We start from the raw sequence: 18,137 nt of genomic DNA, 5'->3' as shown, positions 1-18,137 counted from the left end.
TATAATGCATGCTCTACAAATTATGTCTACATTATTGATTCCAGGAAGGGAACAAAACCGTTGGAGGAGAGAGCTCTGAGAAATTTCTGTTCTCAACAAAAATACATGCTCTTAATTCTATTTTTGTTATCATCTTAGCATGCATATATATGTACGTATACCTGTTTCAGATGCTCTCAATTGGATGATTCACTTGACAAGACTTCTTTAAGGCTGAATAACTTGGTATCAAATAAAGAACATTCACAAATTGAGGCCTCATATGGACAGCATGAGGATTTTAAGAAGCACAAAGTGTTTTGCTGGGAAGGTCCTTTCGAGAAGGTCCACATGGTTGGTTGCTAAGGTTCTTCCATGATACTTGTACTCATGCAATTGCATAGATGGCATCATTTTGTTGTTCTGCATAACATATAGGCAGATTAACAAAATGAGTGTAAGCATCAAATCATGCATTACTCTTTTTTCAATTCTTTATCCTCTACTGTCATGTGATTTTATTTATTTTCCCTAGATTGCTTTTCCTTATACCCAAACTGAAGAGGGTAATCACTAATTTATTAATTTACTGAATAAAATTGGATGTGGAATATACGGGAGAACGAGAAAATGAAAATCTAGAGTGCTTGATGTCTCTCATGTTTTATCTATCCGTGGAAAATTCTTGGATTACTTTGGGGTGCAATAAAGTTGTCTTTTGAGCGTGAAATTGTTTGAGAGCTAATGGTTCTGATTGTAAACACAGGGACCTGGATTCAGTGTGGTCTTCTGAGCATATTTTTACGCAATGCCCTGGTTCAACGGTTTAGGTAATTTGTATCTTGTTTCTTTTTCTGTCAGTCAGGTAAATTTATAGGAGCTTGACTGGCAACAAGAACACAATTGTCTGCTAATCCCATGTCTCCCTGCTGGCACCTTCAGTCTAGGCTTCTTCTGATGCTTGTTTCTTCACAATGCAAAATTATGGTAATATCAAACTGGCCAATAAACCTGCCTGCAAGATTTAATAATGAAGGAACAGTTCAAATCAGATGTTGTTGGCCTTTAATGTTTAAAATAGATTCTCCTTTTTTCCTCATTCGTTAAATTACAGTGTATCTAGTGTTCTGCATGGAAGCACATGAAACATAAAAGCATTCTTGCTCTTCTATTTTTGAAATTTTCAGTTATGTTATCTAATAAATAAATTGTGTGGACCTTAAGGGTTAGTAAAACTGATGGAGTATTAAAACTTTCAAAGTTAAAGTTTGGGTTTGAACCTCTGTCACGTTTTTGAAACCTTAACTTTCCTAATGCAGTGATTGTAGATCCGGTCACTGTGCCCTGGGTTTACTCGTCCAACAAACATGGGTAGGATCTCCGGTTATCAAAAAGAAACCATATTTTTGAATGAATATTTTCTCTAAAAATATCTTGCCTTGGATGTTTTTATGAGTAACTATATGTATGCGCCCTCCAGTTAGTTGGTCGATGGCTGAGTGACAACAATACATTATATTATTTGGAAGCCAGAGTACAGATCATTGTAAGCATGAGGCTTTTCTTGATCTCTCATTTTGTAAAACATTGGTATTTTTCAATGAGAATGAAACTTATGTTTTGTTTAGTTTCTGCGTAACATTTAAGTGAATTCGCGGTTTGCATTTACTAGGCTAAATCCTTGTTAACTCAATATCTTCATAATGTCAGGTGGATATATTTCAGGAATTAGGTTTATGAGTTCAAAGTTGATACAAATTATAACTGAATGATCTTAGAGCATGTCCATTCTGGTGTTTGCCGCAGGTTGCTACATTCATTGAAGAAAAATTAAACGTTGTAAACTGGCAAGGTACTTGACGCCTTAGAATCCAATTTGAATCCTCTCTCACTAGTCACAAAATGGCCAGTAATCTGATGCAAGTAAATACGATGAACTTAAGATTTCTGGCTGTATTGGATTTTGTTTTTGGAATTAAACTATGTAATTTTGTATATTCTAACTCCACCGGAGTTTTATACAACCCGGGCAAGGCTGATGTTTAAAGTTTTATTTTTGTCTGGTTTGAACGGGATCTAGTGATTAGTCCAGTTCAGGTTAATGTTTAAAGTTTAATTAGTTATTAGATTAGATTGATTTACTGAGTGAACTTGCGAATCACATTGGATTGTGAGTCACATTTGATTGGTTTAAAGTGCTAAAAGGGATCACTGATCTTTAACTTTTTGAGGAATCCTTTATCACTGGTTGTGAATGATTGATTATTTTTCAATCTTTTCGACTTTGGTTCCGTAAGAGTAAGTCAGAAAGATCAAGAAATGAAACTATTTGATTTGATTTGTTCTCAATAGTTATAAGTTGATCATCTCAGGGTGATCATTTTGTCGATGGATGCACCTATTACACTTGTAGTCTTTGAATGATGAGAACTGAATGATGAGAACCAACTCCATCGAGAATTCATTGAATGTCATTACTCTGATCTTTAAACTCACAGCTTTGACCTTGATAGAGTGGAGCTTTGACCAATTGAACTACAATCCCAGGGAAGTAAAATGTATAATATGGGGCGTTTGGTTTGAGTTTTTTAAGATTACTTTGGTAATATATCTTTTATTCTTTTGTTTGGTTTGTCAGTAATAAAATATTATAATAATCTTCTATTACCAATGCTGACATGACAGGTAATATATGTGGTAATCTGATTACCATTTTCACCTTAGGTATTTAAAAATTATCGAGGTAATCTTGATTTTATTATAATTATATTATTATTTATTAATTTTTTGAGACAAAAATAAATTTATTTTTAATTAATATGACAAATAATATAAAAAATATTTAAAAATAACTATATTGAAGGATATTTAAGTAAAATAATTTACTAGTAATCTTTTATTACTTTTAATTAAACACAATAATTATTTATATCTACCAAATTTTATCAAACATAGTAATAATTTATACTCAGTAATCTTCTAAGTAATTTATTTTCAAAGTAATCTTTTATTTTTATAATAAAACATTACCCAAACCAAATGTCCCCTATGTGTATTCTTATGATTTCATTCAAACCATTTGTATTTAGATTAAAATCATTGTTTTTTAATAGAGTGGTGAGTGATATATTAATATCTACAAGGATATACACTTTAGTAAGAGTAGCACGTATTACTAGTAATCTTTTTATTTCGCTATTGCCAAATTGATTGATAATCTGAAAGAAATTCTGACTAACAATAGGAATGGTTTGTGAATTCCGAACAGCTATATGGACTGAACCTAAAACAATTGCAATGATAACCCAACAAGTAATAAGCACTTGGAAACCTCCTATTTGCCAATAAAAGTATTGGTCTACTTTCACACTAGATATCTCCCATAGCTCCTCTAGTATGTTGATGGAACATGATAAAACATTCATCTTGCCCTATGACAGATATTGAATTTTAAAAGGAATTATTTTGATTCAATCATCTGCATGCAAATAAATTTTGTAATAATTAGAACTTGAACTATTCTTTTACCAATTGGCTCTTTTACAGTTAGACCGATCTCTGACCGGGCCAACCTCTTATCCGGGTCAATACCTTGTATAGTCTTAAAAAAATTATTAGGCTATAATCCATCAAATTTATCACCACTTAGAATTTTACAAATTAGTATTTAAATTTAGGTTGAATGATATTTTGGCCCCAATCTTCTCCCCCCCCCCCCCCCCCCCCCCCCACAAAAACGCCCGACTGACTTTTTAACATTTTTTTTTCCAATTCAGACATTAATATAATAGTGAAAGGGTAATTTTGTCAATTCACCTCTCATACATAACAGAAAACCTACCCCAACTCTCGGGGAATCTCTTTTATTTTACAGTCAAGCTTAACAACTTAATTCGAAAATTTGGTGTTAAGATTGGGTGTTTTTGGAAGCAAGGATGGAAAATTGTGGGGACAAAATATCATTCAGCCACTTAAATCATGTCTAATTGTTGTGAAAGAGAGGGCAAAATAGTAAATTAAAAAAAGAAAATTTTATATATATATTATGAGGTCTAGGTTTACCTATGATGGGTCTACCTGATTCAGTTTACTTTAACTATTAATGACAGTTGGTATAGAAGTTATTGGTAGTTGGACTTTTATTTAAAGTCCAAAACTGTCTTCCCTCAAAGGCAATTAACATATATTTTTCAAAAGAAGTTTTCTCTTCTTTTTCTCCACACACAGAACCAAAATTGTATAGTAGTTCTTGTCTCTCAAAAGAAATGTAGTACGTGGGAAATAACTCACGTCAACAACTTATATCGTGTTCGAATGGGTTTTATCACAAACTTGAAGTTAGGCCGAAATTGCATGAAATTGGTGATAGAAAACATCTTGGATAGTTGTTTGGAATTGTTTTACATGTTTTAAATTAAAAATCAAGTTGAAATAACATCAACATTGACGGATTTAGAGCCGAGTTCGAGACCAAAAAGGCATATTTACTAGCCCTCTTATCGTTGGAATATGACATCGTTGGAGGACATCGTCGGTTTGATAAGGATGAGTAACTAGAGGGTACAAAAGCCCTATGGTCCCATTGTCGAAAAATCGTCAGAAGTTGCCTAATTAAACGGCCAAAGAATTAAGGTTTATCGCATAAAATCGAGTAGCAATCGGGTTAGGAAAACCTAATTGCCTAACCCGTTTGGTTAACGAGTCAACTCGTAATCAACCAAGTTCAACCCGAACCAATCAATACCCATTGGGTCAGTTGATCGGTCAATGGTCAAAGCTTTGACTAATCACCGTTGACTGATCAACGACAATGATCAATAAAGGTCAATGGTTAATTATGACATCAACACGTAGTAGTGTGCAAAAGTCTTCTCCAAGTGCGTAGAGGTACGTGCAGCTCACTCTTGACCCATGTGACATCAACTCGGCAAGTGAAGGCACGTAGGGTTGTATTTTGGCACATGATAGTGCGTGAGCAACTCTTTTCGATGCATTTTTGCCCATGAAACCCTTTTCTAAAGCGTGTGACATCGACTCAGCAAGTGAAGGCACGTAAGGCTGTATTTTGGCACGTGATAGTGTGTGAGCAACTCCTTTCAATGCGTTTTGGCCTTTGAAACCCTTTTCTAGAGCGTGGCAACTGTGTGATGCTTGGATCTGTGCGTGGAATATGTTTCGTGGGTCCTAGTGCACGTAAAGGCATGTAATACCTCATTTTGACTCCCGAAAACACATATTAGTATTTCAAAACATATGTTTCTAATTCATATGAGTTTGTTGATTAGAGATCACCATATTGTGTATATGATATGATTATTTGATGATCTAATAATGCATGTTGAGACTATATATAATCAATTATCCTATTTTAATTAGAAAAAAGATAGTACATAGTCTAATAATATTCATGTTTGACTATTAGCCGCATAATTAATGATCTTATTTGGGACAAGAATTTAAAAATTTTTGGGACTGAGCGAATACATTACAGCTTGCTAAAAGGTAATGCTTAGTAATGTATGAGAGAAAATCCACTGTTTTGACGTCATTCCTAAATTAACAAAATGCAAGGTATTTGACCCACCACAAATTTCATAAAGACTTTATCATGGATAAAGTGACTTTAAGAATGATATGAGTTGATAAAATGGTCTTAGTCATAATAAATAATACATTTGTTGCATCATATATTTTATATATGTTATATGTGAGAATTTTCAGATTGATAGAATTTAGTGAAATTTTTATCCAAAATTAATATTAGTACAAATAGATTGAATTTTAAAATGTCAAACATTTGAGTAATGGAAAATGATTGGAAACATAGTTAACTTTCGATTTTATGCATTATGTGAGATATTTAAAATTTTAATTGGTAATTGCGACAATTAATGTTACTTGAGTGCATTGATTGAGTTGTGTCTGATATATCTCTCTGTGATCTAGTTAATCATAACATCCTAGGGCGTGATGGCTGATTTAAATGACAATGATACTAAATAGGGGTAATTCCAACATATAACATTTAAAATGCATAATATTCTAGATAAGCAAAAAACTTTGGACATTGTAGATCAAGTTAAGATAAAGTCACAACTGACTAAGGGATAAAAACTTGAATGGTGCCTTACACAAACATGATGTGGATGCACATCACGTATGTAAGAAGCAAGACTCACTTTGTGTGATGTCTTTACTAATTCCATGAATAATTATTTGGTATACGAATACTAGTAATGTTCAATTACATATGCTATAAGTATGGTTTTGATAAAAAAGTTTAGAGAAACTACAATCCCCAAATAAAGGCAATTGATCATTAAATTTGATATAATGTCAAATATGATTATGAAACTGAAGTTAGTTAAATGCAACCTGACAAATGAACAAAAGGTTCATTTTGTAAAGATATCTCTTCCCGAAAGTGGGAGTGTATGTAGGTGTATATGACCCATAATAAGAATATAAGAACCTTTGTTAGTAGTTCTTGCCCTATAGAACTAGAGGACAAGTGCCCTTATGACAATTAGACTTGGTGCTCATGCATACATTACAGAGTCAAGTTTCAAAAGTGAGTGACTTAACTCCAAGTAGGGGAAGGAGGTCGTATAATGCTCAAAGAACAAGAACAAGAGTTTGAAACGAGAGAACAACAAATGTACTGGAAGAAGAAAAAAAAATAGATAGTTGTAATATAAGCAATGAATGGAGCTAAAAATGATATTGTCTTATTCTACATAAAGTAATGAAACTTTATTTTCAGTACTATCATAATTACTGAGTATTATCCTATTTGGATTTTAGACTTAGAAGCCACCGATCAAGTAACTCATTATAGAATAACTTTAGTAGATTTCTGTCGAATTCTGAAGAAGGTGAATTAGATATATGTAAGGAACAACATAAGGGTTACAGTAAGAGGAACGAACATGAGTAAATAAGTTTTGCAAGGTGGTCAAATCTTATACTAATATAGAATCCAATATACTTCAAATATTCGATGAATCTTGGTCAAAGTGCTTGTTCTTCTTAAACTATGATATAATTTGAATTTCTCTTGGCACTTTATCAAATGTAATAGATTTGATTTTTATGGATTTGGTTTGTTGGCTGAATGGTTATACAATGTTTGTCACATTTTATTATAATAATGCTAATTTTTTATTGTTTACTTCTCCTATATATATGGATACGAATGCAAATATATGACATGTTAAATTAGGGTACGTTTGGCCAAGACGGATTAAATAAATTGATTAATGATAGTTTATTAGGAACTTTCACATAAATAAAACTACTTATGTGTGTGCATTGTCTAACTGGAAAAACTACTAGAAAACCATTTGACAAAACTGTAGGAGTTTAACTTCATTTGCAATTTATTTACTTAGGTATATGTTTTCTTATGAATGTAAAGTTTATGAAGGTGTCTCATATTTCATTACTTGTGTTGATGACAATGCTCGATTTGCCCTTATTTACTTGATCTCTCATAAGTTAAAAACAATAGATTGTTTTAGACAATTATATATAATTGAGGTTGAGAATCAATTAGACAAAATGGATAAAAGTTTTAAGAACTGACCAAAGTCTTGAGTATTTGTCTGAAAAGTTTGAGGAACTAAGCAATGAAAAATGACTAATGTGGCAACTAATAATTCCAAAAACTTTGCAACTAAATGGTGTAGCAGAGAAGAGTAATTAAACTCTATTAGAATTGGTTAGGTGAACAATGGCACAAGCAAAACATTAACATCACTTTGTAATGATATGACATTAATTGCTACCTATATACTTAACCGAGTGCCTATTAAATTAGTTGCTCCCACTCCTTATGCGTTATGGTCAAGTATTAAACCTGAGTTAATTAATTGCAACCTTAGTGATTAGCAACATTTACCCCTAGCTTTTTTCATGAGTTTGAAAAATTAGGACCAAGAAGAAAGGAATGTAACTTTATCAGATATGCTAAAGACCCTATGAGTATGTGTTTATTAGGGAGGATTCCACTGGAAGATTAACCGAAATTATATCAAGAGATGTTACATTTATAGAGGATTTTTTTTTTTAATAAAGATGATGTTGATAAAAGATTTTATTTTAATGAGATGAGAGAAAAATGAGGATATGTACAACTTAATGACCATTAATTGAGTCATAAGAGATAATATCTATACTTATTCCAAACAATGGGATTAAATGCAATTGAGCTTTAACCTATTTCAGATAGTGGGAACAATGATCTTTAATAGTTTGCTTCATCCATCTCAACCTAGTAAGAGCATTGAGATTAAGTTTCAATCTATTTTGGATAGTAGTAACAATGATCCTCAATTGTATAGGAATGAACGTTTGAAAATACTTTAGTGATGTTTTAAATTGAAAATGAGGTTTTCATAACCACTCCCCAAAATGATGAAGAACCTAAAATCATAAAAGAAGTTGTCTCATTCCTTAATAAGAAAAATATTAAGATGCATTGGAAGAAGAAATGAAATACATTGAAAACAAAAAAATTCTAGGTTTTGGTTGACTCACTACAGGGTTGGAAACCAATTGAGAACAAGTGGGTTTCTTGAATCAATTGTAAGGTGAATGACTCAATAAATAGATATAATTTCACTTTATAACAAATAACTATGCCCAATGAGTAGGTATAAATTGTGAAGAATAACGTTTTTGTCATTTATAAGATTTACTTCAATATATTTGATTTTAGCTGTAGTAACATATTTGAATTTAAAATTATACTAGATGAATATCAAGACAACTTTTCTTAGTGGAGAACTTGACAAAAAAATAAATAGATCTAATTGTTATAGGTCTAAAGCATAGAGTGTGTAAGCTTTAATAACGTTATATGACCTAAAATTGTCATTCAAACAGTGGTATTTGAAATTTTATAAGACTTAATATCTTATGACTTTAAAATGATTAATCGAGCTCACTGTGTCTATGTGACAAAGTTTGATGACAAATTTATAATTTTATCAATATGTGTGACGATGTGTGGATAACTAGAAATGATTTGAAGAAAGTGATAAACATCAAAGGATAGTTACCTGCGAGATATAGGTAAGCAAATTACATATTAGGAATTAAATCTTGAAAGATTGTTCAAAGAAATTTTTGACTCTGTCATAGGAGCATAATACTTAAAAGATTCTAAAACAATCCAATATGGTTAGTTGTGAACGTATTGATACTCTTGTATCAAATGACGAATTATTGAGTTGAGAGTTATGTCGCAAAACTCAAGATGGAAGCACATAAATGTTAATAGTTACTTATTCATATGTCATCAGATGTATTATGTATATTATGGTGCGTACATGCCTAGACATCTATTTTTGTAGTTAGGCTGGTTAGTTGATATAAATCAATATTGAAAAGAGTACTGAAAAGTTATCTATAAAATATTGATATATTTAAAAGGCTATATGAATTATTGTTTATATAATTAAAGATTGAATTTGCGTTTGATTAGCTATTTAGATGTCAGTTAGGGAAATAACTTAGACCAAAGCAAATCAATTTCTGGCTATGCTTTTTTCACTCTAAAAAGGTTCATATCTTAGAGTGATAAGAAACATAAATGCATAGCTTTATCCGTAATAGAGGCCAAGTATATAGCCTGTTTAGTGATTGTGCAAAAAATTATTTAGTTAAGAAGGCTATTTGTGAATCTGAGTACATTGTTGGAGCAATAGTTGTTCATTGAAATAAAAAATTTTAAATTTTTATAAGACAATTATATATCAACATTAGACATAATGTTTTGAAAGACTCCATTTTCAAGAGGAAAATGAATGTACAATATAATTCTATGCATTGCACGGTCACTGATATTTTGACCGAGATTGTTTCAAGAAAATTATATCATGCACTTGTTAAATCTCTTGAATTATATAGACCATGATTGATAAGTTGTTAAACTTATATATTATACTGGTGGCTCAACATTGAAAACCATAAATTCAAGTGCGTTCTATATTTGAACTTGCATTTTGAAATTCTTGGGTTTTCATTATATACACATCGTTTTTAGCTCAACAAAATTATAATGTCACACAAGTTAGAGATTGGCTTACTTACATGAGCAATCGCCTTTAGTACTGAACGAACATGCAAAAACGAGACATTATTCTTGAGAAAAGTGATGTTGAGAGAGAATACCAATGGGAGACAAATTTCTCGAGAAAAAATTTATCGAAGTTAAAATGTCATTTTAATGATCCATCAAGATAAGGTTATGGATAGATATATTTGAAAATGACCGATTTAGATTCCCTATATCTACACTTGTGAATGCTAGATGTGAGTTCTTAATATGAATAAATACCTGCAAGTGTGAAGATAATTAAGAACTCAGGTTAAGTGTTGGATGTAGTAACTGAACTGAGATCTATATATTGTTAATGACATTTGAGAAAATACACATGCAACACATGATTCATACCATGTGCGCATAAGCAAAATGACCAGTTAAAATAGTGAGAGGATGAATCATTGCCCCCTCACTATGTGTGACTTTATGAGGATTATCTCATGTTAGTACCTTTTGACTCTTTATTGTTGTTCGATGTTTACTTTTAGTGTTGCTATCTTAACATGACACCTATGAGTACAAATGATTCGGTTTATGAAACATGACTAAAAAAACAACTAAGTTTAAATTTAGAATTTCAAGTATAAGAGGAAGACAAATATTATGTGTGTCCATTGGTTGGCTGATCATGTCACTTATGTGAGAGAATAGACTTAATCATGGATACATAGAAAAATAATATAATGATAAATGAGGAATTAAATGAAGCTAGAATTATTGAGTAAGTTTGGGGTGTTGTGAGTCTAGCGCTTTATTTTGTTTTAATACAATTGAAGCGACTATGTTATTCTTAACAGATGCATAGTTTTAGCTCCCAAGTATAAATTACTCGCGAGGTCGTATGACACATTTATAAGTATGAAAGTACTATCTTATGAGATTTTTGTGGATAAGTATTTGGTTCAAGTCTTCAATCATATGTGAGTGAGAGATATTAGGTTTAGGTTCACCTATCACGGGTTGATCTGATCCAATTTACTTTAACTGCGAAGGGCAATTGGTGTGACAGTTATTAGCAGTTTGACTCTTATTTAAAGTCCAAAATTGCATTCTCTCAAAAGTAATTAATGTAATATTTTTCAGAAGAAGTTTTCTTTTCTTCTTCTCCACACACAGAACCAAATTGCATAGTAATCCTTGTCTCCCAAAAGAAATGCAAATACGTGGACAAATAAAATCATAAAAATGACTCATATCAACACCTTGTATTGTGTTCAAATGAGTTTTGTCAGAAACTTGTTACAAAATTCAATATATGACATGTTAAATTGTTTCCAATGTATACAAAGACTAACAAAAAAAAAAAAAAAAACAATTATCTATAGTATTATTGACATGTTAAAAATCAAGTCACTTGGGTATACTTAAATAAATTGATTTGATTTTGATCTGCCATTCCAGAAATACCAAACTCATACGGACTTTGATCAATTGAGCTTAGGGATTAAGCCTACATCAACTATGGTTATAATTAATCAAAACTCATAACTAAATTAGGGTTAGCTTGAAGAGGTCACAATATGTTTTTTTTAAATAAAATTCTTAGAAGTTAGATTTTTTTTAATCTATGTTTTGATACACTTTTTGATTTGTTCAATAAATTCATAGAAATGGCTGCTACACGTAAGATTGCTCTAATTTTAAAAGCTTAAGTTAATTTATTTATTTTCTATAATTTATAAATATGCAATTAGTTTTACGAATATTATGCTTAATAAATATATATAAAAGAATGAAGTGTTTGTTATTGTCACTTTTTCCACCAGCCCCTGCCTCATTGTCATCACAAAAACAAGCTGCTTCCTCATTGTTATCACGAAAAGCGGTTGGATAAACTGGCTTGTCCTACCAATTTGCCAGGTTAAGTTTGTACTAATTTTTACATATAATAGAAAACCTAACTTAACTCATAGGAAATTAATAAATCTCAACAGTAAAAGGGTAATTTTACAATTCACCCCCGAAACATATTCCAAAAGTTAAATACAATTTTCTTAATGAGAAATAACTTATAAAGACAAAAAAATAAATAAATTCAGATGATGGTCCCTTAATTACAAGCATTATCCCAACTAATTGAAGATTATTTATTTATGAAAGGCGCGAAATTATAATAAATTCATATAGTTTTACTACAACTTATATAGTAAAATATATTCTATGTTCTTTGTTTGTCGGCAATTCTTCTTAAGAGATTTTAAATTTTAATTTTAAGGCGAAATGACAATTTACCACTCTAGGTTTATATGATGACAATTCTTTTTTTTTAACTTTTAAAAAGTCATATTCTCACCCGTCATCCATTTTTATTAATAAATTTAGTTTATTAATAAAAATGATGTATGTTTGAAAGGGTGAAAAAGTCATTTTGCATAGATGTTTCTATTCAGTTTTTCTTTTCAAAATGATGTATGTTTGGGGTTGAATAGTTGTTTTTAAACATATTAAAGATGTTAATAATTTTTTTAATAGCATTCTTAAAAAAATTTTAGAAAGTGTGGGGTGTTTTCAAATTTTTTAAAATTTCAATATACTCCTCAATAATATTAAAAATTATAATTGCACTTATAAATAACTTAACAAAATTCAATATTTTAAAGTTAATTAGAGTTTTAATATTTTTAGGGGTTTAACTGATAAATTTTTTTAATTTGTAAGAATATATGAATAAGTAAATAATTATATTAAGTGTTAATGATAATTTAGTAATTTTAATAATTTGGTAAATTAGTCATTTCAATGAAACCAAACATAATTCACCAATGAAATTGGACAATTTGTGGAAAGTTGACATTTTGAAACCTAAAAGTTAGAAATTCATCATTTAATCAATCATTGGGAGGGATATAGTGATTTGGTGTTATTTTAAAGATAGAGATTTATTATATAATAATATTATATATTCAAATAATAAATATTAACAGGTTTATATGTTATCATATAATTAAATAATTAAATAATTTATTTTATTTTTAATTTATGACATTAATTTTTTATACTTGCTAATACTTAATTGCTTATACATGAATTATTGATTTGATAGATATAAATCAACTCTAAGTATTACTTAGAATATAAATTTTGGAAACATAAAAAAACAACAATAAATTTGTTGATACGAACTTTTATATCATAGTCTATGCAACCGTTAAACTATGATATAAATTCAATTTATACAACATATAATAAGGTACAAATCCATTTATTGGTGAGTAAGACAAATAATAAGATTAGATTTGAATCGAGCTTGATTTGAACAAGCCTGAAACAACTCACACATAAACAAGCTCGATCTCAAGCTTTATATACTTAAAAAAACGAGCTCGAGGCCAAACTCAAGTGTTTCCATTATAAATCATAGTTCAAAACTAAGTTAAAACCCTAGATAGATCAGATCCTTGAATTGATTACTTTAGACTAGATGCATGGCGGAGCACTTAGCATCCATCTTCAGAACATAGAAGGATAGAGTTAACTGCCCCTTTTGTTTCAAGATCGGAGCATGCCGTCATGCAGATTGGTGCTCCCAGCTTCACACTAAACTCAATGACAGATCTTCGAGAAGCTACATGTAGATAGTATGAGGAAAATGTATGCAATCGAGGTGGCTACTGTAACTTCATGCATTTGTAAAAGATTAGCAGGTTGGTTTCTATTTATTTTTCCCTTTTTTTTTTTAGATTTGGCATATATGTTCCCTCTACTAGGTGATATGGTTGTATTTAAATGCTCTTTTTGGATCAATTTAGGGACTTGAGGAGGCAATTGTTTGGGAGAAATTGGAGAAGGGGCAGCCCTGGTTGAAGTAGATGTCATGATGAAAGAGATCATCGCTACTATGATAGGGGTAGGAGGCCTAGAAGCCGAAGTCCTGGATGTAAAGGGGGATGAAGCAAAAGCCTAAGGTCAAGGAGGAATAAGAGTCCTGTTAGAGAAAGTAGTGTTGAAAGAAGGGCTAAGATTGAGCAATGGAATAGGGAAAAGGAGGCAGAATCTGGTCATAAGATTGAGAATAGTAACAACGGCAATGACAGGAACAACAATGGTTTGGCACATCATGATGATCAATATAGTGATCCTTAGCAGCAGTGACAGAGTTTCAAATTATTAGATGAGTTATTATAGTTCAATTTAGTTACAGATTATTAAAACGATGATAAAAGTACATGGATTTTGAATAGGCTCGTGATCAGGCTTATTGAGCCTACTCGAACTGAGCTCACAAACAACTCAGCTTGTAAGCGAGTCAAATTCAAGTATTGAATTGTTTGGCCAGCCGAGCCTGAGCTCAGACTCATTTCAAGCTCGGTTGGGTTTGAGCTTGGCTTGAATCCAGCCTTGGCAAATGATCCCACTAAAAATATTTCAATTTTAATTTGATTTTTTTTGATACTATGTTTATGCGTCAAAAATAATTTTATATATGATATTATTAAAATTAATTTTTAGTCTCAACATTGATTTTCTTAAATTAACTAGAAATTATAATGAATTCACTGTAAAATTTTAATTTATAAAACTTCATATATGTTTAGAAAAATAAATGGCAAGATTATATAGCGGTCTAGGGTAGTTAGCTAATCGTTTTGAGTTTGAAAAATCATTAATTAAACATATAAAAACCATCAATATAACCCTAAAATTTTATTCATCCTTCTTAGATTGTGTTGTTTCTTAGTTAATCTCTCTATATTTTATTTTTATTCAACTTTTATTCCGATAAGTTATATCTGATCTATCATTGTACAAGATGATAACAATATTGATATTACTCCATCATCCTTTTATATCTTGTAAATTCTTTAATTTAGTTTTATTGTTTAGATTAGAGTGAATTACTTTTCCCATCCAAGGTTTAGCCTTATAACACTTTTCTACCCCTAATTAACATAAAAAACATTGTTCACCAAAAGATCAAGTATAAATAACAACTTCCTAGATAAAATTAAACTTTGTTAATGAAATCATACTATTAAAGACTTAAATTATCATTTTTTCCCTACTATTTTTTTTTTCAAAATTATTATATAACCTTAAATTAATAAAAATTTAAAATAATATTTTAAATATCTAAATTATTTAAGAAGTTATTTATCATTATTATTATTATTACTATTTTTCACTCTTATTATTTTTTTATCGCTTTTAATAGATAGAGATGTTTTTATTGTATAATTATATATTATGGGTACATTGTAATTTTTAAAAATATCATGGGTCTTTAGAAACTTTTTAGGAGGTTTTTGAAAATTTTAAAAAAGTTTAGGGCCTTTTGGAAAAATTTTAATATGTTTTTTGTCCCTTAATAGTTTCAAAAATGATAATACATCTCCAAAAAATTGAATAAAATGTATTAGTTATTTTTAAGGGTTAAATTGTTATATTTAAAATGTTTATGTCAAATAGAAATTTTTATTCTTTATTTTCAAAATTAATAGATATTAAAATTACTACTTTACCCTTACATCATCAATTTTTTAAAACAAAATTTTAGTTTAGATGGAAAAATTTTATTTATGCAAACTAAGGGTGAAAAAGCTTTTTAGATCAAACCTTGTGTGGTATATGTTATTTACCCTTTAGATTATGATTAGCACCTAATAATGGCTAAAGTTGTCTCTAATCCAATAGAATTACTAATAATAGAACTTTAATAATATTTCTATTATTAGATATGTTAATATATGTTATATATATGTTAATACATCGACTTCACATGATTATACATCGACTTGTTTATATATGTTAATACTCACTATTTATGTAACTCATAAAACTTGAACTCTCAAAATGAATAATACTACACTTATACCTTTTTTTTTTTCATTATTTATTCATGCAAACTGAGCTAGGTAGAGTCAAATGAGATCAACTGCCTATCTTAACAAATTTTCAATTGAGAATATGTAAAATATAAAAACAATTCCTAAATTTTTTCATTGACCTCTTATATTTTATTATTATTATTTTATTTAACCTTGATCCCCCTAATTTTTTTTGTTAAGCCCACCATTGCGAACTCATGTGTATAAATGTGATTAGAGATTTTAAATTATAGATAAAGTAATCAATTAAATCATTTGATACAAATAAATTTTATCAATTTATGCATATAACCGGATATTGTAAAATATGATTAAATAATTTTGAAATGAGAGAGAATGTAAATAGTTATATTACTCAATTACATGTTATCAAATCAATTTATATAAATAAATTAATAGAATTTGTTTAAATATTTAGTTTTATTTCACATTTATACACATTCCTTTGTATAAAAAAGTTTGTATGAAAAGTTACTAATTGTATTATTCAATCAAATATCTATTTCACGCCCAAGATTTGATGAAATGACAATTCATACCCTTTAAGTTTCAAAAAACTAAATTTTCACACGTTATCTACTTATGTGAGTGAATATTGTTTTTTTTTTTTTTGGTTAATAACTATTTTCTCTTTTATTGAAATTACAAAGTTATTGTTAACACTTAACATAAATGTCAAATTATTAATATATCATGATCAATTTAAAAATTCATCATTTAGTAAAAAAACTATAACAAACCTTAAAATATTATATGTTGTTCAAAATTTTAAAGGTGTAAATATCATTTTTGGCACTATTGAAGGGTATATTGAAATTTTAAAAAATTTAAAAACACCCAAACTTTTTCAAATTTCCAAAACTCCTATAAAATTCATCAAAAACCTTAATATATTTAAAAATTATAATATATCATCAAACAAACCTCATTTTGGAAAAGGGAAAATAGAATAGAAAAATTTATGGAAAATGATTTTTTTTACTCTTTACTTAATAAAATTCACTAATGGAAATGGATAACAGGTGAGGATCCAGCTTTCTTAAATTTAGAGGGTGTGCATGTCAGTTTAACAAACATTGGGTGGGAAAAATGTTTTCGCCTTATTATTCTCTCAAAATATGGACTCCGTAAATTAATTTACCAAACTTTGATATCAGTATAAAACCCTAATTAATTGATTGCTTCTATTAAGATTATTATTTTCTATATCCCCTGAGATATCTGAAATTCCAAATTGCCCCACTAAGTATTTGAAATAACAATTCATCTCTTATGGTCGTTAAATGTTAGTGTTTCTGCCACCTGATTGATAGAAATGAACATTTTACAGTTAATCAATAAATTAAATGGCAATAACTTACTGGAGCACTGAAATTAGGGGCTAAATTGTTATTTATGATACTTAAGGAGATAAATTGTAATAAATTATTATTTAAAAAACAATGATATCACATAGTAAATACCCAAAACCAAAAGTCAGATTTTAGCAAGCTGTAAACCAAAGCCAAATTGCCCATATATAGACCTCACAAAAATCTATGTAAACTTCACTGAAATTAAAAAAAAAAAAAATTGATATGAATTAATAAAATTATATGTATTCAATTGATTATTTAGATGATATGTGATTATATACTTGTATAATTTTAAATTAAAAATAAAACAACATATGATTATCTAGCTGGTTATGTGTACAGTGTTGCTTTTCATACTTAAGAAAGGAAAGTGACATAGACTCTTCATTATATATCATATAAACCTTACATTAATCTATCAAATTTATTATAATTAATTAGATTTGTATTTTGATTAATAGTTACGAAAAACCTCCAATGACAAATTAATTCTTAAGGGGAGGGGGGGGGGGGGGTGTGGAATAGGACTAATAAAAAAAATTAAACACAAAATTTATCAAACTTGATTTTTACTCAAGATATCACAAACAAAAACAAATAAACAATTAAAGTATAAAGTAAAAGATAAGAGTTTAGAAAATGTTCAAGAATTTTAGAGTAGTTCGAAGCTTTTCTTTCCGAGCCTCCCACGTCCACTTCTTCAAACAATCAAGTTGAAGTTTTCATTCGAATCACTTCCAAATTATACTAATTGACTCGAGATTTCGCCCTTTTGCAGTAACGATAAAGATTTCACCCAAGTGTAATTTGAAAGAAGATTTACAAGTAGAGTATGCCTCTAATCTATACAAATGTTTTTCTTGAAAAATA

This window comes from Mangifera indica, chromosome 14, assembly GCF_011075055.1.
Source record: "Mangifera indica cultivar Alphonso chromosome 14, CATAS_Mindica_2.1, whole genome shotgun sequence".
In the NCBI taxonomy this organism is placed as follows: domain Eukaryota; kingdom Viridiplantae; phylum Streptophyta; class Magnoliopsida; order Sapindales; family Anacardiaceae; genus Mangifera; species Mangifera indica.
Note: the sequence above shows the minus strand (reverse complement) of the source record.